Source organism: Medicago sativa, chromosome 8 (assembly GCF_051527215.1).
Source record: "Medicago sativa cultivar Bolivia chromosome 8, Bolivia_mono, whole genome shotgun sequence".
NCBI lineage: Eukaryota > Viridiplantae > Streptophyta > Magnoliopsida > Fabales > Fabaceae > Medicago > Medicago sativa.
Window position 1 is genome coordinate 62,474,442 of NC_140756.1, and position 22,064 is coordinate 62,496,505.

Genomic DNA, 22,064 nt, shown 5'->3' on the forward strand with positions numbered 1-22,064 from the left:
ATGTTTTACTGATTGATCTGCACTAGTAACCACTGTGTAGTAACATTTATGCAACAGAAATAGTTGCAATTGAACCTAAAATTGTTTGCTAGAGATTAGATGCGCAAATTAGCTACAAATTAGCAACAAAACAAGTAACATTTCTTAAGTGTTACGAGTAATACTCTGAAATGTTACTGAAATTATTTAGCAACACGGGCTTTACCTAATATTTATAAAATATTACTAAATCTAAATAGTGAACAGTTTTTTTTATTTACTTACATCTTTTAAATGTTACTAAATCTCATATAAGTTGTAGTGTAAAATGGTACGGGTCTCTTTTAACTTAATCAATATTTTAAGTTTGAATTCAATCTTAAACATGCAGGACTTGTGCACACAGAGTACCCGATTTACATAAAATAATAATTAAAAAAAGATAAAAACATATTTTAAGTAAGTGCTTGTGTTATGGTTAGGGATGTAAATGGATATCCATGTATGAAATATGTGCCCTATCGATATCCGCGCAGATATCCGTTTAACGAATAATCCACAGATTTTGAGGCATCCGCGGGTTTATACAGATATCCATAAATAACATTTTTTTTTTAAAAATCTTGTTCAAAAACACATTTTTTTTAAAAATAAAAGATTTGCTAATTTTTTTTAGCTGAAATTTAAAAACAAAAGTTCATCACATGTATTTTCTATTCTTTTTAGCAAAACATAATATCCATACATTTACTATAACAACAAAAATCATTGACTCAACAAAAATATAAATAAAGTTCCTTACATTTAATAAAAATAAAGTTCTTTGGTTTGACAAAAGCATAAATAAAGATTATCATATTCAACAAAAACAAAGCTTCATGCTTCAGCAATTCCGGCCACTTTCTGATCATTGGGATATTCCTACTGCTTTACTTCCTGAGATTGATTTAAAGGTTGCTGATTTTATAGTGAATGGCAATTGGTGTCTTCCAGATTATATTACTCATAAAGATCCTGATCTGGCTAATAAAATTCAAAGCATTGCCCTGCCTATGGAGGAAATCCCAGATATGCTTAATTGGACCTCAGCTGCTGATGGTCAATTGACTAATAAACTTGCTTATGCTTTTATGGAATACTTATATTCCACCTTCAAGAGCTTTTATCACCTGGAGACTCATTCACAACAAGATTCCAACTGATGACAACCGCAGAAAGAGAGGATGCTATAATGTGTCAATTTGCTGTTTCTGCAGGGCACAGGCAGAATCATCCAATCACATCTTCTTTGAATGCATTGTTACAACCAGGCTGTGGGATTGGCTGTGCAAGGGTACGGATCATCACAGTGATCACTCTAACTGCCTCACCTTGATTATGGGATCTAGGAGTGGAGGGAGCAAAATGGTCCAACATATTCTCAACTCTGCCATCATACACACTATCTGGGCCATTTGGATAGAAAGGAACCAGAGATATTTTCATGACAAACACCAAGCTATGTCTTCTTTATTCAACTGCATTTTAGCTGAAGTTAAAATGAGCTATAGTTTGGACTTGGTCAAGGGACACTCCAGCATGCATGATTACAAAATCTCCAGACTCTTCAACATTCCTTTCATTACCAGAACTATTAATGTTACACAGGAAGTGCATTGGTACCCTCCTACCCCCCATGTAGTCAAAATTAACTTTGATGGCTCTGCTATTGGTGCTCACCCTTGTGGAGCCATAGGCATTGTGATAAGAGACTCTGCTTGCACGTTTTTGGGAGCCATTTCCAGCAACATTGGGCATGCCTCTGCTATTGACGCAGAGTTCTCAGCTTGCATGCTAGCAATTGAGAAGGCTAGAGATTTACAGCTGAACCAGATTTGCTTAGAGACATATTCAATGCTAGTTGTCACTGCTTTCAACAAAAACAAAGGAGTTCCTTGGAGGATGATAAACAGATGGCACAACTGTTTGAATTTTTGCAAAAATATTGACTGCTCTTGTGTTCATGTATTACGGGAAAGTAATCAGGTTGCTGATGCTCTGGCCAAGAATGGACAGGGACTTGCTATGTACTCTTCTCAGTGGTGGCCGACCCCACCCACCTTTTTGCTTCCTACTCTCTTTAGGGATAGTGCTGGGCTATCTTACTCTAGATTGTTAGTAGACTGATTCTGGCGCCCTTTTGTTTGAGGGTTTTATCCTTGTTTTTGATTCTCTTTGTTTGTTTGTGCATCTCTTGGTATTGTACGGTTCAGGCTTCTCCTGATTTTATGAATGAATTTTTAGCTGGATCAAAAAAAAAAAAAAATTCGGCCACTTTCACTTCCTTTTAAAGGAACATAATACATAATTGAATAGTCATGTAATAACTAAAACAACTCAGAGTACCGAGGTTTTTTGTTTAGGAATTTGAATGGTATTAAAGTTATTTATATAATTTACTCGGTTCAATAGCGGGTATATGGATATCCGCGGGTGCAGATACCGTTAAATCTGCATCTGTATCCATTAATTAGCGGATAGTTAAAGTATATCCGTTTATTTTATTCATGGATATCCATTAAGGTATCCTCTCCGTGTTCGTGGTGGATTTTATCCACGGATATCCATGGATGCGGATTTTTTTTGCCATCCATAGTTATGGTGAGGTGCCACAGCTGCACCAAGAAGGCTCACTCGAGAAATGAAACTTTAGGTTACTTTTTGCAAGGACAAACCACCGCTTAGTTATAGAGAAGTACATAATCATATATGTGCATTTATTATTCCATGAACTTATAGCATTTTGTTACTAGCTTATATCATTTTTCTTATATTATTTTGAGTAGAGTTTAAGCTTATAATCATAGAATGTCTTTTTTTCTCTCGTTTTAATCCTTGCTTGACAATGTTATTTTTTTTATACTACTTTTAAAATATTTTCATATCTACAAAGTAAAAATTACACACACAATGTATGTTGGAAAATTAGGTCTAAATCAAATAACATATTTTATAGCACATGTTCAATACATGTCTGATTGGATCTACAACATGTCTATTTATCAAGATATCAAAAATAAGTATTGGAAATACTTAAACGAATTTTTGATAGCGGCTCTCTCAATAGTAATGACAGAGATAGGAGATGGTGATCTGAAATACACAACAAAGATTAGTAGCAACTTATCCGGTTCTTCCTACCTTTATGCCTCAAGTTATCTTCAGATGGGGAGAAGAGAGTGTATTGCCTTCTAAAGTGTATTGGGGATCATATCCTCTTATATAGTGTGATAACCATTAGGGTTTCCAATTATTCTGTTATGATCCAGACATTCACTCATTGAATCCATATCAATTAATTAACTATTTAATTAATTAACTAATTAAAACTCTAATAGCCTTATTGCTTAATTTGATTACTATTCAATTAAGTCTCACAATTGATAAATAACTAATATAACTATTATTATGATATTTGCCACATAATGATATTCGAATATAATTAAATAGTAAAATATTCCAACATTTTTCCACTTTGGCTGCATATCTTAATAATTATATCAGAATTTTGTAGGCGTGCGCCTGAATGTTATTTATCTTTAGATTTCAGCTTTACAATTTGGTCCACTTCATACATTAATAATGGGACCAATGTGGCTGTCGTCATTGACATATAACGTGACGAAACCCTGACGACCACCATATCAATGCACTTGATGACATAGATCGATATGGATAAGTGGCCTGGAAATTTCATGCAATCAGATCTCTAAACCATGTTTATTTCAAGTTAGTCCAATAGAAAGGTTTAGTGAGATCAAACTGAAGTTTGCAAATTCAATATTTGCACAAATGATATTTAGTGAGATCAAACTGAAGTTTGCAAATTCAATATTTGTACAAATGATATATAAATGGTTGTAACAATAATAACCTCATGAACTTTATTTCTGCAAAAAAAAAAAAAAAATCATATCATAATGTTTATATCGATACCAAAAACAAAAGTATAAAACATAAAGTAAGAGACTCCCACCAATCCAAGACATCCTTAATGAGAACAACCATATGAAAGACCTTACTTGTAAGTTCTTTGATTAATGGATCAGCTAACATAAAGTTTGTCTCTACATCTTCTGTCATTCGACAAGAATAATATATAAGGCAAAGAAATTTAAAAAAAATTTTGTTGAAAACTATACGACTGAATTATGTCACTATATAACTTGAGTGGTCTTTCAATACCTTTAACGATATGCAACCAACTGACATAACTACTTACAGTCATTTCATGAGTTAGGATGTGTATTATATACTGACATCCAAAAGTAAGAGTCTAACACATTAATGGTCTAAAAATTGTCAGATTTCTGATGTGAGCATATGCTCTCTTACTCTCTTTAATAATATTAATGGTTGCCTTTTCAACAATTTGAGCTTTGAATTTCTCAAGTATGTGCCAAAAAATCTTAGTAAACACGCTATTTCCAAATGTGTATAAATAAGATTCTACAAAGAACTTCTATAGCCAAAGTGTAGAAAAATACTTAATTTATAAATTTATAATTTTCTAATGGGTAATAATTGAGACTAAATAGTCTCTCTTGGTGATCAATTCTTTTTCAACTTTATTGATATCACTCTTTTGTGATATCTAAATGATACCTTGAGAATAATCTCTTAGTATCTAAAGTCTGATACAAAAAGATGTGTCCCCAAGATCTTTCATCGCTAAACTTTATTAAAGATTTCTTGGTTCCACATAACAAGTATATATCAGTGTTGACCATTTATGTCACTCATAAATTAAGTCAATTCATTTTCAACTTTGTTAATAATAATAATAATAATAATAATAATAATAATAATAATAATAATATAATGACAAGGAATGATAATGCAATAAATTAAAGTATAACAAACAAGTCAATTGATTAATATATTAATAATAATTATATAATGACAAGGAAATTTAATGCAATAAATTGAAGTATAACAAACAAGTCAATTGATTAATATCTTATTTGACTGGTATTTATTGAAAAAATAATAATAATATAATGGCAAAGAAAGGTAATGCAATAAATTAAAATATAACAAACAAATCAATTGATTAATATCTTATTTGACTGATATTTATTAAAATAATAATAACAAGGAAAGTTAATGCAATTGATGTGCAGATTAGGCAAGTGTACCAAATCATTACCAAGTAATAAAGTGATAAGTTGAGTATCGTATCCATAGGGATTGTAGTTTCATCCAAACAATTCGTGTTACTTATTTTTAGTTTGACGATAAAAAAAAAGAGTAAAGGGTTAGAGGTTTGCAATTTTTATCTGTTTGCAACAGAGCAAGTTTACCTGTTTTTGGTTGCTGAAAAGTAAGCAGCGTTAGGATTCTTCAAATCCCCCCTATTTATATTGTTGCATATTAAATAACAGTAATGTCGCGTTCATTTATCTTAGGTAGACTATACAATTGATGAGGCCACTGAGACGTTACTAACCTAGTCGGTCGTCAAGTTGCAACTACTGGTCACACGATGATCCTTACGTGTGGGGTCTATACTTCTCTGTTAACTAGGTTTATCCCTCCAATGTTAGGTTACACCTGCTGGTCACAAGGTAATCCTTACATGTGGGGTCATACCACCTCAAATGTAATTGAAAGCATATACTTTATTGTAATAGCTTTAACTTTTTGTAATTATTATGATTGTTCAAGCGTGTTTCCAATTAGTCAAAACATTTCAAATGGTTTTTGATAAAACTCCGTAAAAAATTTAAAACTGTTATTCACCCCGCTCTAGCGCGCACCTTATTAGCCATATAGACCAACAACAAATAATAATAATTTATCATAAATTCACCAAGATTTAGTAACGAGAAAATTGGGGTTAGAAGGTATGAGATAGTTTTACTACAAATCAAAGGAAAAAGGGCAAGAAAATTTAGGAAATTATTGTAAAAGCCCTTTTATCGGCCAAAAATCTCATTTTTGAAAGGTTTTATTATTGAAGACATGTAACTAGGAGCGTGGTTACTTATGCTTTGATTTTATTCACCACTTGATTATTTAGTTTACCTTTTTCACACACATAAAAAATGATTAAACCTCTATGCTCTCGTTATTAAAACAAAAATGTGTCAAGCAATGAGTAGGATGATATTTTCTATGAAGAGCAAAAAGAAAATATAACTTTTTGACTATATTTAGTACACTGCTGACATTTATTATCTGTCAATTTTATATTGTCATTTCTGTCATTATATCATTATTAGAAAATGACAACTACTATAATAAAATATAACTATTCATTTATGATAAAATATTATAATAATCTAGTTTTGATTGAAATTACAATCTTTATTTTGAAACTTATTTTATGAAAGCCATAATGACTATGTTTGCGGATATACTATTACAAGGATATTGAAAACTTGTAATCGTCAAACTTATCCACAACAACAGAGGTATCCGTTTGGGGCACACCTTCCAAATTTACGGCCCATTGAATTACAATATTTGGTGCAGATGTTCGAATTACAATCTCTGACAAAACCGCAAAAAGCATCTACTTTGCAGAAAATTAAAACATTGTTAGACACATCATCTAATATTCTAAACAAATATTTCATATTTCAAATATATTATAGATTTTTCTATAACATCCTACAACTTAAAGATTAAAATGTATAAGGAAGTTGGAAAATAAAGACTTAAAAATTACAATAAAAACATATTCATTTAAAACATAACTATCATATTCTACAAATGCAAATCATTTCGTTGAAAACACAAAAGGTTTCTCTGTGGAACTAGATTGTTACCTGCAATTACAACTGAAGCAATGCACATAATTGCAAAGGTAAACATGAAAAGAGTCATGCGGATTGCCATTATTTTTTTATAGTTTTTCAAGTAACACCTTACAATATGCTATTTATAATGACAAGGAAAGTTAATGCAATAAATTAAAATATAGTAATAAACAAATCAATTGATTAATATCATATTTAACTAATATTTATTGACATAATAATAACAATAATAATTATTATAAAATGACAAGGAAAGTTAATGCAATAAATGAAAATATAATAAACAAATCAATTGATTAATATCATATTTGACTGATATTTATTGAAATAATAATAACAATAATTATTATTATTATTTTATTATTATATAACGACAAGGAAAGTTAATGCAATATATTAAAATATAAAAATCAAGTCAATTGATTAACATCTTATTTGACTGATATTTATTGAAATAATAATAATAATAATATAATGACAAATAAAGTTAATGCAATAAATTAAAGTATAACACAAGTCAATTGATTAATATCTTATTTGACTGATATTTATAATAATAATAATAATAATGGCAAAGAAAGGTAATGCAATAAATTAAAATATAACAAACAAGGCAATTGATTAATATCTTATTTGACTGACATTTATTAAAATAATAATAACAAGGAAAGTTAATGCAATTGATGTGCAGGTTATGCAAGTGTACCAAATCGTTACCAAGTAATAAAGTGATAAGTTGAGTATCGTATCCATATGAATTGTAGTTTCATCCAAACAATTTGTGTTACTTATTTTTAGTTTGACGATAAAAAAAAAGAGTAAAGGGTTAGAGGTTTGCAATTTTTATCTGTTTGCAACAGAGCAAGTTTACCTGTTTTTGGTTGCTGAAAAGTAAGCAGCGTTAGGATTCTTCAAATCCCCCCTATTTATATTGTTGCATATTAAATAACAGTAATGTCGCGTTCATTTATCTTAGGTAGACTATACAATTGATGAGGCCACTGAGACGTTACTAACCTAGTCGGTCGTCAAGTTGCAACTACTGGTCACACGATGATCCTTACGTGTGGGGTCTATACTTCTCTGTTAACTAGGTTTATCCCTCCAATGTTAGGTTACACCTGCTGGTCACAAGGTAATCCTTACATGTGGGGTCTTACCACCTCAAATGTAATTGAAAGCATATACTTTATTGTAATAGCTTTAACTTTTTGTAATTATTATGATTGTTCAAGCGTGTTTCCAATTAGTCAAAACATTTCAAATGGTTTTTGATAAAACTCCGTAAAAAATTTAAAACTGTTATTCACCCCGCTCTAGCGCGCACCTTATTAGCCATATAGACCAACAACAAATAATAATAATTTATCATAAATTCACCAAGATTTAGTAACGAGAAAATTGGGGTTAGAAGGTATGAGATAGTTTTACTACAAATCAAAGGAAAAAGGGCAAGAAAATTTAGGAAATTATTGTAAAAGCCCTTTTATCGGCCAAAAATCTCATTTTTGAAAGGTTTTATTATTGAAGACATGTAACTAGGAGCGTGGTTACTTATGCTTTGATTTTATTCACCACTTGATTATTTAGTTTACCTTTTTCACACACATAAAAAATGATTAAACCTCTATGCTCTCGTTATTAAAACAAAAATGTGTCAAGCAATGAGTAGGATGATATTTTCTATGAAGAGCAAAAAGAAAATATAACTTTTTGACTATATTTAGTACACTGCTGACATTTATTATCTGTCAATTTTATATTGTCATTTCTGTCATTATATCATTATTAGAAAATGACAACTACTATAATAAAATATAACTATTCATTTATGATAAAATATTATAATAATCTAGTTTTGATTGAAATTACAATCTTTATTTTGAAACTTATTTTATGAAAGCCATAATGACTATGTTTGCGGATATACTATTACAAGGATATTGAAAACTTGTAATCGTCAAACTTATCCACAACAACAGAGGTATCCGTTTGGGGCACACCTTCCAAATTTACGGCCCATTGAATTACAATATTTGGTGCAGATGTTCGAATTACAATCTCTGACAAAACCACAAAAAGCATCTACTTTGCAGAAAATTAAAACAGTTAGACACATCATCTAATATTCTAAACAAATATTTCATATTTCAAATATATTATAGATTTTTCTATAACATCCTACAACTTAAAGATTAAAATGTATAAGGAAGTTGGAAAATAAAGACTTAAAAATTACAATAAAAACATATTCATTTAAAACATAACTATCATATTCTACAAATGCAAATCATTTCGTTGAAAACACAAAAGGTTTCGCTGTGGAACTAGATTGTTACCTGCAATTACAACTGAAGCAATGCACATAATTGCAAAGGTAAACATGAAAAGAGTCATGCGGATTGCCATTATTTTTTTATAGTTTTTCAAGTAACACCTTACAATATGCTATTTATAATGACAAGGAAAGTTAATGCAATAAATTAAAATATAGTAATAAACAAATCAATTGATTAATATCATATTTAACTAATATTTATTGACATAATAATAACAATAATAATTATTATAAAATGACAAGGAAAGTTAATGCAATAAATGAAAATATAATAAACAAATCAATTGATTAATATCATATTTGACTGATATTTATTGAAATAATAATAACAATAATTATTATTATTATTTTATTATTATATAACGACAAGGAAAGTTAATGCAATATATTAAAATATAAAAATCAAGTCAATTGATTAACATCTTATTTGACTGATATTTATTGAAATAATAATAATAATAATAATATAATGACAAATAAAGTTAATGCAATAAATTAAAGTATAACACAAGTCAATTGATTAATATCTTATTTGACTGATATTTATAATAATAATAATAATAATGGCAAAGAAAGGTAATGCAATAAATTAAAATATAACAAACAAGGCAATTGATTAATATCTTATTTGACTGACATTTATTAAAATAATAATAACAAGGAAAGTTAATGCAATTGATGTGCAGGTTATGCAAGTGTACCAAATCGTTACCAAGTAATAAAGTGATAAGTTGAGTATCGTATCCATATGAATTGTAGTTTCATCCAAACAATTTGTGTTACTTATTTTTAGTTTGACGATAAAAAAAAAGAGTAAAGGGTTAGAGGTTTGCAATTTTTATCTGTTTGCAACAGAGCAAGTTTACCTGTTTTTGGTTGCTGAAAAGTAAGCAGCGTTAGGATTCTTCAAATCCCCCTATTTATATTGTTGCATATTAAATAACAGTAATGTCGCGTTCATTTATCTTAGGTAGACTATACAATTGATGAGGCCACTGAGACGTTACTAACCTAGTCGGTCGTCAAGTTGCAACTACTGGTCACACGATGATCCTTACGTGTGGGGTCTATACTTCTCTGTTAACTAGGTTTATCCCTCCAATGTTAGGTTACACCTGCTGGTCACAAGGTAATCCTTACATGTGGGGTCTTACCACCTCAAATGTAATTGAAAGCATATACTTTATTGTAATAGCTTTAACTTTTTGTAATTATTATGATTGTTCAAGCGTGTTTCCAATTAGTCAAAACATTTCAAATGGTTTTTGATAAAACTCCGTAAAAAATTTAAAACTGTTATTCACCCCGCTCTAGCGCGCACCTTATTAGCCATATAGACCAACAACAAATAATAATAATTTATCATAAATTCACCAAGATTTAGTAACGAGAAAATTGGGGTTAGAAGGTATGAGATAGTTTTACTACAAATCAAAGGAAAAAGGGCAAGAAAATTTAGGAAATTATTGTAAAAGCCCTTTTATCGGCCAAAAATCTCATTTTTGAAAGGTTTTATTATTGAAGACATGTAACTAGGAGCGTGGTTACTTATGCTTTGATTTTATTCACCACTTGATTATTTAGTTTACCTTTTTCACACACATAAAAAATGATTAAACCTCTATGCTCTCGTTATTAAAACAAAAATGTGTCAAGCAATGAGTAGGATGATATTTTCTATGAAGAGCAAAAAGAAAATATAACTTTTTGACTATATTTAGTACACTGCTGACATTTATTATCTGTCAATTTTATATTGTCATTTCTGTCATTATATCATTATTAGAAAATGACAACTACTATAATAAAATATAACTATTCATTTATGATAAAATATTATAATAATCTAGTTTTGATTGAAATTACAATCTTTATTTTGAAACTTATTTTATGAAAGCCATAATGACTATGTTTGCGGATATACTATTACAAGGATATTGAAAACTTGTAATCGTCAAACTTATCCACAACAACAGAGGTATCCGTTTGGGGCACACCTTCCAAATTTACGGCCCATTGAATTACAATATTTGGTGCAGATGTTCGAATTACAATCTCTGACAAAACCGCAAAAAGCATCTACTTTGCAGAAAATTAAAACATTGTTAGACACATCATCTAATATTCTAAACAAATATTTCATATTTCAAATATATTATAGATTTTTCTATAACATCCTACAACTTAAAGATTAAAATGTATAAGGAAGTTGGAAAATAAAGACTTAAAAATTACAATAAAAACATATTCATTTAAAACATAACTATCATATTCTACAAATGCAAATCATTTCGTTGAAAACACAAAAGGTTTCGCTGTGGAACTAGATTGTTACCTGCAATTACAACTGAAGCAATGCACATAATTGCAAAGGTAAACATGAAAAGAGTCATGCGGATTGCCATTATTTTTTTATAGTTTTTCAAGTAACACCTTACAATATGCTATTTATAATGACAAGGAAAGTTAATGCAATAAATTAAAATATAGTAATAAACAAATCAATTGATTAATATCATATTTAACTAATATTTATTGACATAATAATAACAATAATAATTATTATAAAATGACAAGGAAAGTTAATGCAATAAATGAAAATATAATAAACAAATCAATTGATTAATATCATATTTGACTGATATTTATTGAAATAATAATAACAATAATTATTATTATTATTTTATTATTATATAACGACAAGGAAAGTTAATGCAATATATTAAAATATAAAAATCAAGTCAATTGATTAACATCTTATTTGACTGATATTTATTGAAATAATAATAATAATAATATAATGACAAATAAAGTTAATGCAATAAATTAAAGTATAACACAAGTCAATTGATTAATATCTTATTTGACTGATATTTATAATAATAATAATAAGAATAATAATAATAATGGCAAAGAAAGGTAATGCAATAAATTAAAATATAACAAACAAGGCAATTGATTAATATCTTATTTGACTGACATTTATTAAAATAATAATAACAAGGAAAGTTAATGCAATTGATGTGCAGGTTATGCAAGTGTACCAAATCGTTACCAAGTAATAAAGTGATAAGTTGAGTATCGTATCCATATGAATTGTAGTTTCATCCAAACAATTTGTGTTACTTATTTTTAGTTTGACGATAAAAAAAAAGAGTAAAGGGTTAGAGGTTTGCAATTTTTATCTGTTTGCAACAGAGCAAGTTTACCTGTTTTTGGTTGCTGAAAAGTAAGCAGCGTTAGGATTCTTCAAATCCCCCCTATTTATATTGTTGCATATTAAATAACAGTAATGTCGCGTTCATTTATCTTAGGTAGACTATACAATTGATGAGGCCACTGAGACGTTACTAACCTAGTCGGTCGTCAAGTTGCAACTACTGGTCACACGATGATCCTTACGTGTGGGGTCTATACTTCTCTGTTAACTAGGTTTATCCCTCCAATGTTAGGTTACACCTGCTGGTCACAAGGTAATCCTTACATGTGGGGTCTTACCACCTCAAATGTAATTGAAAGCATATACTTTATTGTAATAGCTTTAACTTTTTGTAATTATTATGATTGTTCAAGCGTGTTTCCAATTAGTCAAAACATTTCAAATGGTTTTTGATAAAACTCCGTAAAAAATTTAAAACTGTTATTCACCCCGCTCTAGCGCGCACCTTATTAGCCATATAGACCAACAACAAATAATAATAATTTATCATAAATTCACCAAGATTTAGTAACGAGAAAATTGGGGTTAGAAGGTATGAGATAGTTTTACTACAAATCAAAGGAAAAAGGGCAAGAAAATTTAGGAAATTATTGTAAAAGCCCTTTTATCGGCCAAAAATCTCATTTTTGAAAGGTTTTATTATTGAAGACATGTAACTAGAAGCGTGGTTACTTATGCTTTGATTTTATTCACCACTTGATTATTTAGTTTACCTTTTTCACACACATAAAAAATGATTAAAACTCTATGCTCTCGTTATTAAAACAAAAATGTGTCAAGCAATGAGTAGGATGATATTTTCTATGAAGAGCAAAAAGAAAATATAACTTTTTGACTATATTTAGTACACTGCTGACATTTATTATCTGTCAATTTTATATTGTCATTTCTGTCATTATATCATTATTAGAAAATGACAACTACTATAATAAAATATAACTATTCATTTATGATAAAATATTATAATAATCTAGTTTTGATTGAAATTACAATCTTTATTTTGAAACTTATTTTATGAAAGTCATAATGACTATGTTTGCGGATATACTATTACAAGGATATTGAAAACTTGTAATCGTCAAACTTATCCACAACAACAGAGGTATCCGTTTGGGGCACACCTTCCAAATTTACGGCCCATTGAATTACAATATTTGGTGCAGATGTTCGAATTACAATCTCTGACAAAACCGCAAAAAGCATCTACTTTGCAGAAAATTAAAACATTGTTAGACACATCATCTAATATTCTAAACAAATATTTCATATTTCAAATATATTATAGATTTTTCTATAACATCCTACAACTTAAAGATTAAAATGTATAAGGAAGTTGGAAAATAAAGACTTAAAAATTACAATAAAAACATATTCATTTAAAACATAACTATCATATTCTACAAATGCAAATCATTTCGTTGAAAACACAAAAGGTTTCTCTGTGGAACTAGATTGTTACCTGCAATTACAACTGAAGCAATGCACATAATTGCAAAGGTAAACATGAAAAGAGTCATGCGGATTGCCATTATTTTTTTATAGTTTTTCAAGTAACACCTTACAATATGCTATTTATAATGACAAGGAAAGTTAATGCAATAAATTAAAATATAGTAATAAACAAATCAATTGATTAATATCATATTTAACTAATATTTATTGACATAATAATAACAATAATAATTATTATAAAATGACAAGGAAAGTTAATGCAATAAATGAAAATATAATAAACAAATCAATTGATTAATATCATATTTGACTGATATTTATTGAAATAATAATAACAATAATTATTATTATTATTTTATTATTATATAACGACAAGGAAAGTTAATGCAATATATTAAAATATAAAAATCAAGTCAATTGATTAACATCTTATTTGACTGATATTTATTGAAATAATAATAATAATAATATAATGACAAATAAAGTTAATGCAATAAATTAAAGTATAACACAAGTCAATTGATTAATATCTTATTTGACTGATATTTATAATAATAATAATAATAATAATAATAATAATAATAATAATAATAATAATAATAATAATAATAATAATAATAATAATAATAATGGCAAAGAAAGGTAATGCAATAAATTAAAATATAACAAACAAGGCAATTGATTAATATCTTATTTGACTGACATTTATTAAAATAATAATAACAAGGAAAGTTAATGCAATTGATGTGCAGGTTATGCAAGTGTACCAAATCGTTACCAAGTAATAAAGTGATAAGTTGAGTATCGTATCCATATGAATTGTAGTTTCATCTAAACAATTTGTGTTACTTATTTTTAGTTTGATGATAAAATAAAAGAGTAAAGGGTTAGAGGTTTGCAATTTTTATCTGTTTGCAACAGAGCAAGTTTACCTGTTTTTGGTTGCTGAAAAGTAAGCAGCGGTTAGGATTCTTCAAATCCCCCTTATTTATATTGTTGGATATTAAATAACAGTAATGTCACGTTCATTTATCTTAGGTAGCCTATACAATTGATGAGGCTGCTGGGAAGTTACTAACCTAGTCGATCGTCAAGTTGCAACTACTGGTCACACGGTGATCCTTACGTGTGGGGTCTATACTTCACTGTTAACTAGGTCTCTCCCTCCAATGTTTGGTTACACCTGCTGGTCACAAGGTAATCCTTACGTGTGGGGTCTTACCACCTCAAATGTAATTGAAAACATATACTTTATATTGGCTTTCCAAGATTTTCCAAGGCAATGAAAGCCAAGGTACCTGTAGATTTACCCATATATGAATCTTAGGACACTCATAGAACTCTCTCTCTCTCTCTCTCTCTCTCTCTCTCGCACTTAGTAGTTCTACAAACGGACAACCCTATCAGCGTGTACCTTACCAAGGGTTTAAGAGAATGGTTCTACTAGGCAACTACTTATTTCCTTCAAGCAGTCACTTGTTTACTTAATTATTAACTAGTTACCTCTTAGATTCATCAAATTTTACTCAATATTAGTAACATCACCTCCTACGTACTTACTACTAGGGTCAACTCGCTTTCGGTATTTTTCGTTAGTTATAATAATCACTTCCTAGACAAATAGATATTAGTATCAAGATAATAATATTGATATTAGGCCCTGTCACAAACTAAGTATCTAATCTAGGGTTGCGCTACTACAGAAATAAACTAAATTCCTAATAAAACTTAATAGCAAACAAAAGATAAATAAAATATGTTTTGGACCACTCAAAAAATATGTGAGTCGTATCACAAAAACCTTCTGACTTGCCATGAATCATTTCAAACTATTTTGAATTGTATCAACCTTCTTTCTGGGTACGCTGAATTGATTCATACTTCACATGATACTATCAATCTTCAAACCATTCTTCTCCATTCCAGTTTTGTCTTTATTTGTCTGAATCTATTCAAACATTAAGTGAATCAATTCACTCAGTTGTTTTTGGATGAAAATTTGCACTTGCCATCCTTTTCTATATATACTGACTTCCTCACAACACTAAAATTATTGAATCATTTGCATCTATTCTCTCTAGGTCTCAAAAACTCGTTGTTCATAAATTCTTCAAGATTAAACACTTTTTCTTAGAATCACTTTGCACATTGAGTCACATTGATTTTCTAGGGAGCAAGTAGGCATTGTAAGTTGCTTCTTTCAAGGAAATTGGTTGGGCTTAATCAAGGTTCCAAAGTGAAGTGAATAATCTCATTCCACCTCCAAAGGTCTTGGGGTCTTTCTAATTGTTCTTGCAATCGAAGGGGATTCGTTTACCGAACGTAGCATCGAAGATTTGAGTGAAGAGTTCGAAGGGGTGCACGGGTAATCAAGGATTTGAAGATTCAAGGAGCACCAAATTCAAAGGTTATTTGAAGTTTGGGGGACTGATTACATAGGGGTTGAAGAACTAGGATTGTTCCAAGGAACTCTTGTAATCACATTTGTATTCAACATTGTTACTATTAGTGGATGACCTTGGTGGAGGCGTTTTTCACCAAGAAGAGTTGACGTAGTCCGAAGCAAGGACGAAAGGGTGAACAACTATAAAAATATCGGGGTCGTTCTCTTTTCCTTATCCTCTTTGATTTTCGTTAATTGAATATGTCAATTGATTAATTGATAGTGTACAAAATTGATAATTGATCATTGAGTTAGGTTTTACTATTGTGCTTGGATCAATTAGTTTCAATTCCTATACAATTCATCAATTGTATATACATTGTGTTTTTGATTGATAGCTTGTTATATTTCATTATAAGTTTGGATTCGAAATTGTCTAGTTTTGCAAATTGTCAAGATCTATTAATATTTGATTGTAATAAGATTTACATTGTGAACTTCTCAATTCTATTGTAAATCTCATTGACACATAGCTTTAACTTTTTGTAATTATTGGGATTGTTCAAGCGTGTTTCCAATTAGTCAAAACATATCAAATCGTTTTTTATAAAACTCCGTAAAAAATTTAAAACCGCTATTCACCCCCCTCTAGCGCGCACCTTATTAGCCATATAAACCAACAACAAATAATAATAATTTATCATAAATTCACCAAGATTTAGTAACAATAAAATTGGGGTTACAAGGTATGAGATAGTTTTACTACAAATCAAAGGAAAAAGGGCAAGAAAATTTAGGAAATTATTGTACAAGCCTTTTTCTCGGCCAAAAATCCCACTTTTGAAAGGTTTTATTATTGAAGACATGTAACTAGAAGCGTGGTTATTTATACTTTGATTTTATATTCACCACTTGATTATTTAGTTTACCTTTTTCACACACATAAAAAATGATTAAAACTCTATGTTCTCGTTGTTAAAACACTACAAGAAATTTGCCATATAGCAACGGACACCTTTAGTGACTGCAAAAAAAAGAGTTGGTATAGATTAAATATAGCAACCGGAATTGCACCCTGGCGTTGCTATAGGGTAGCAGAGAAAAAGGCGCACAAATTTTCATGAAATATCTCAAATTTTCAGTCTCATTCAATTTTTTTTTCTACCTTTTTCTTTCTCTCACACAATCAAAAAAGGTAAAACAAAAAATCACTCCACCTTCTTTCTCTCGCCAAAGTGTAGAATCCCAACCTTCCTCTCAGAATCCCAACCTTCAATCGTTCAATGGATCCTCTATCAATCACTCCAGTTCCTTCAATCGGCCCCATCCAGTTCCTTCAACCACTACAAGAAAATCAACAATTTGCGACACTTCATCTGCGACCCTTACCTTATAACAGCCTCAAAGTGCATCTTTGCGATAGTTGCTGCGACGGTTTTGGTCAACTGTCGCAGGCGTTTTGGTTAAATTAGAAAGCGCCTTGTAAATTGCTCATTCCCGCTTGGCCCAAATTTTTCATCTCACTCATGTTTCATATCCCGCTTTCTCCATCTCACTTTCCCAAAACTGGAAAACCCTAAAGCTCAAATTCATTCTCTAATCTTCAATTTCTAGTAATCAATCTCACCCTCAAATCTCCAATTTCTCAAAACCTAACCACCAATTTCATCCCACTTGTATTCAATCATCGTTCTCTGAACTTTTGTCAGAATCGTGTAGTTCCGAACCCCCCACTCTTTCTCAAACGTGTTGTTCCGTACCTCTTCACCTTATCTGCGAATCCTCCTCCATCTTGTCTTTCTCTCTCTCTCTCTCTCTCTCTCTCTCTCTCTCTCTCTCTCTCTCAATCGTGTTTTTCTCTACCTCTTACTCTCAATCGTTCCCTGAATCCTTCTCATTGTGACTCCCGCCCTCAATCTAACTCTCTCACTGCGACACAGCTGCAACCCAACTGCAACCCAGTTCTTTGAGCCAATCTTCGCAGGTTAATTTTTTGTTTTTTTTTTAAAGAATTCTGAGTATTTTGTTGATTCAGTGATTTTTTTTGTTAATCTCTTATATTTTTAGTTTTTTCAGTTGAGTGCAATTTGGTTTCGCCGCTGGGTTTCATTTGTTTTCCTCTAACCTTTATTCACGTCAAATTTGATTGATCTGGGCCATGAAATTAAGCTTAATTTCATTCTATGGACAATGGCAAAAACAATATATATTTAAGTGTAATGCTGCCTCCCTAGAGGATTTTAAGCTTATTTTCAGTTTATGGACAATAGCTTTGTGTATTGCTGGAAGTTATGAGTTTTTTGTTGTTGTGCTTTATGGTGTTAATGATTGTTGATTGAAATGGATACTCACTTAATATATGGTTGATGCAAGTTGTGAGGGATTTTTGTTAAGTTTTCTGAGATTTTTGTCACCGTAGAAGGAATATAAGGGGGAATTTTGTTATGTTTTCTGAGATTTGTCAACATTTTAATACAAATGTCATAATAATGTTATGGATTGAAATCCATAATCAACAGTTTAGACTATTCACAATGACTGCTAGTAAAGAATACGAAAGTATATCCAATAACCTCATGCTGGTTGGGACTCACATTAATAGAGAAAAAATAAAGGTTCTTATCATGTACTCTTTTTGACATCAGTAGTAGTATAAGTGATTAGTCTGAACTAAACATAATTTAGTACTCACAACAATCAATGGCAATGAACAAAGTTGTAGACTCCAATTATATCCTCAAGCTTTGTGGGATTGAAAAGACTGAAGATAGCCAAATTGTGATTGTCGTGTATTCTCTATTGATGTTGTTGGTATATATTATCTGTTCGGTGTGACTTCATTCTAATTTAATGATTTACACAATTCACATATTAAACATAATCCATTTGATCTTCTGGAATCCATTTGATTTTTTGTTTTTTGAGTGATTTTTCATGTTATTGTTTATGAATTTGTTGTTTTCTCTTTGACATTGCCCTTCAGATTGAGATTTGGACCTCTGATTAGTGATTTATTAGTAGATCAATGTTTGATTCATAACCTAAGATATTTTTAATTAAAAAATTGACTTTTTTTATACATAAATTGAAGATAAATGTTTGTAACTATGTAAGCCCTTTTGGAGGCAAATGTTTGTAACTAGGTAAGCTCTTTTTATGAAGATTTATGGAGTGTAACTATGTAAGCCATTTTGGAGATAAGTAACTAGGTTTGCAACTGAGTGTGTGTGTGGCTGCTATCTAATGCTCTAGTATACTTTAAAATGTGGTGTGTTGAAATATTGGCAAACTATTTGTAGGAATGCTCAGTCCTTTGATTCTTCTCTCTAATTCTTATTTTCAATTTACGTTATGAAACTCTTTAGAGACCTAAAGTTTTTGCATCAAGGATCATGTTTTTCCATCAAATATGTTCTCTATTCTGTGCACTTAGGTTCCAATTCAATTGACATCAACAAGTTTGAAAAGAGGTAAAAGTTGTGTTCTGCATTCAACACTTGTTTCTACTCTTTAGATTTGAAAAAGTTTTGTAATTGAATTGCAACAGGATATATGACTTTTTTCTTTTGTGAGAATTGTAGAGAGTATATCGTATATCACAGTATCTGTAAATATACTTAATAGCCTGTTTTTTCTACAATTTCTTGGGACAAAATATCTAGTGATATTTATAACAAAAAGTTGATGATATAAATGGTTAGTTAATGATAGTGTGTGTTGTGAGCAGAAGTAGTGCTTAGTTTGTACCTTTGTTGTTGATTATATAATCTATGAAGGTCTAATTACTCTATTAAAAGATGCTTTACTATAATATGTCAGTGGTCCTGAATCTAATCTATCTTGTGCAGGAGTTATGTGTGAATAATGGTTTTGGGGGAATTGCTTTAAGGTACTTGGTCATAAATTACGTTTCAGTTGCTAACCATCTTAATAAAGTTTTTAAGAAATAATTTTTTTAGTATGTGCGTTATTGATATGTGGTCTCTTTCTTATGATAGGTTATACTTCTAAAGCATATTAGGTATACAATTGTAATTTTTATTTTGTGGTTGTGTAAAAGTGTCAGCTAATTGGCTTAACTTTAGCTGTCATGAATATATGAGTTTAATAACTCACATTAGTTTAATAATTTTAGCTGTCATGAATATGAGTTTAATAACATTTTTATATGGTAATTGTTTTTCTGATGTTCATTGATGCGATGATAAACCATACTTTTTACAGGTTGTGGAAATCCTGAAGGATCGATTTTCGTGGTGTCGCGATAGTCGAGCTGTGCATATTTTGAATGTGCTTCACACAACAAATGGTAGAACCATAGAGCTGCTTTACATGTAGGTAAAACAACTCAAACTCAACTTGTATGAATATTGACTCTGTAACTTAACAGACTAAATCTGGTATTTGCATATACTTTCGTTTGCAAATAATATATAATTATACTTGCTTCTATGGCAGATCTTCTATGATCCACCACCATCACCGTCCAAAGAGAAGTTTTCACCTGAATATCAGTTCCAAAGAGGTATTTAAAATACAAATTGGTTTATGAATGATGTTGTTAACCGAGTCATTAGCAGGAAGGGAAATATGTGTTGAAGAAAACTTGTTTAATTCTTCTTTTTTGATTACATGACTGCAGTTTGAAAGTTCCTTTAAGAATGAAACTACTAAGTTTCAAGCACTACATGTGAATTTTTACAAAGAGAAAGCCACTTCTCTTCAGACCTTGCAAGGTACTTCCTATACCATTATCATCTGAGGCACTAATTAATTAGCATTATTTTTTGTGGAAGTTGAACTTTTAATACACTGAAGTTACTGGTAGGATGGTATTTTCCATGCCACTGAAATATCTATTTGTAATTGCTATGAAATTAGGTGCTAAGGATACAATAGACCAAGTTATTTTTCCTAATTCTCTTTTTAGCTTTTTAATAATTGTGATTTGGAGATTTTGATTTTTGTCATTCTGATTGTGATTTGTTGTGCTGAGTTAATATTGATATTAAAATATGACCGAGATGATAGTGAGAAAATTTTTAAACCTCCTTTTACATGGCATAGGCGTTTTTTTGTTAATGAGATTCCTTAGGATTGAGTGTATTTTCTCCTTGTTGTGTTTTGTTATCATAGGACGTAGGCTTTGTGTTGTGTTACCTGTTGGATTCTAATAATTCTCTCTCTCCCATGTTGCAGACGAGTGAATTTGTAATGTGAGAGGCAGTGGCACGTTTGATGTTTACTTCCTTGCAGCATCCGCTGAAGTCTGTGCCGGCTTCAAATATGATTCAACGATTATGTTTATAACCTTCTCCGTTCCAGTTTCTTAAGAGGAGATGCTTAAATCGTTAATAGAAATCCGAGCTGAAGTCATAAATATGTTGTAATAAGTTAATTCTACAAGGATAAGAGCTTGGTACCATGTAGCTTTGTTAGTTTGTAAGATGTTAGTTTCACATGTTTGTAAGACTTGTTAATTTGACAATTTAATATAATTGAAATTTTCTTTTATTTTGCTTTAAATATTGTGTGGTGCATATAAAAAAAACAGTGTAAAACTTTTGTTATTAAAAAACTATTTGGTTTAGACAAAAATATTTATTTGTAAAAAAAAAAAAAGACCTATAGCAACGAGCAGTCTAGTCCTATACCAACGGATATACAGGTTGGTTAAAGCAATTAAACAGGTGTAAAATGTCGTTGCTATAGCTCCGAAATCTTTAGCAACAAGCTAGTTATCCGTTGGTATAAGCTATTGGGACGACTTTCTGCCGTTGGTATAAGCATAGTATCCTAGACGGCAGCAGGTGGCCGTTGGTATAGGTTTTATGACCTATACCAACGGTTTTTTGAACCTTTACCAACGGTTTTTGCCGTTGCTAAATG

The 22,064-nt window shown here is 30.3% G+C and overlaps 5 long non-coding RNA genes across 9 annotated transcripts; 1 reads left to right on the plus strand and 4 right to left on the minus strand.

Moving 5' to 3' along the window:
- Positions 1–6,258: 6,258 nt before the first annotated feature.
- Positions 6,259–6,901, minus strand: LOC146900307 (uncharacterized). Its single transcript, XR_015023810.1, has 2 exons — positions 6,792–6,901; positions 6,259–6,535 (listed from the first exon to the last, which is right to left on the minus strand). It is a non-coding gene; the product is annotated as an uncharacterized LOC146900307 (long non-coding RNA).
- Positions 6,902–8,590: 1,689 nt separating this feature from the next.
- On the minus strand, positions 8,591–9,201 carry LOC146900308 (uncharacterized). The gene is made up of 2 exons (XR_015024229.1): positions 9,122–9,201; positions 8,591–8,867 (listed from the first exon to the last, which is right to left on the minus strand). It is a non-coding gene; the product is annotated as an uncharacterized LOC146900308 (long non-coding RNA).
- A 1,721-nt stretch (positions 9,202–10,922) lies between these two features.
- Positions 10,923–11,565, minus strand: LOC146900309 (uncharacterized). Its single transcript, XR_015023808.1, has 2 exons — positions 11,456–11,565; positions 10,923–11,199 (listed from the first exon to the last, which is right to left on the minus strand). It is a non-coding gene; the product is annotated as an uncharacterized LOC146900309 (long non-coding RNA).
- Positions 11,566–13,266: 1,701 nt separating this feature from the next.
- Positions 13,267–13,917, minus strand: LOC146900310 (uncharacterized). The gene is made up of 2 exons (XR_015023812.1): positions 13,800–13,917; positions 13,267–13,543 (listed from the first exon to the last, which is right to left on the minus strand). It is a non-coding gene; the product is annotated as an uncharacterized LOC146900310 (long non-coding RNA).
- A 3,378-nt stretch (positions 13,918–17,295) lies between these two features.
- Positions 17,296–21,701, plus strand: LOC146900311 (uncharacterized). 5 transcript variants are annotated; one of them, XR_015022345.1, is made up of 8 exons: positions 18,024–18,159; positions 19,541–19,645; positions 20,024–20,064; positions 20,174–20,196; positions 20,400–20,513; positions 20,634–20,700; positions 20,818–20,911; positions 21,375–21,701. It is a non-coding gene; the product is annotated as an uncharacterized LOC146900311 (long non-coding RNA). The 5 variants fall into 5 exon arrangements; XR_015022343.1 differs by lacking the exon at positions 20,174–20,196 and having other exon boundaries at positions 17,296–18,159; XR_015022344.1 differs by lacking the exon at positions 19,541–19,645 and having other exon boundaries at positions 18,018–18,159.
- The last annotated feature ends 363 nt before the right edge of the window (positions 21,702–22,064 follow it).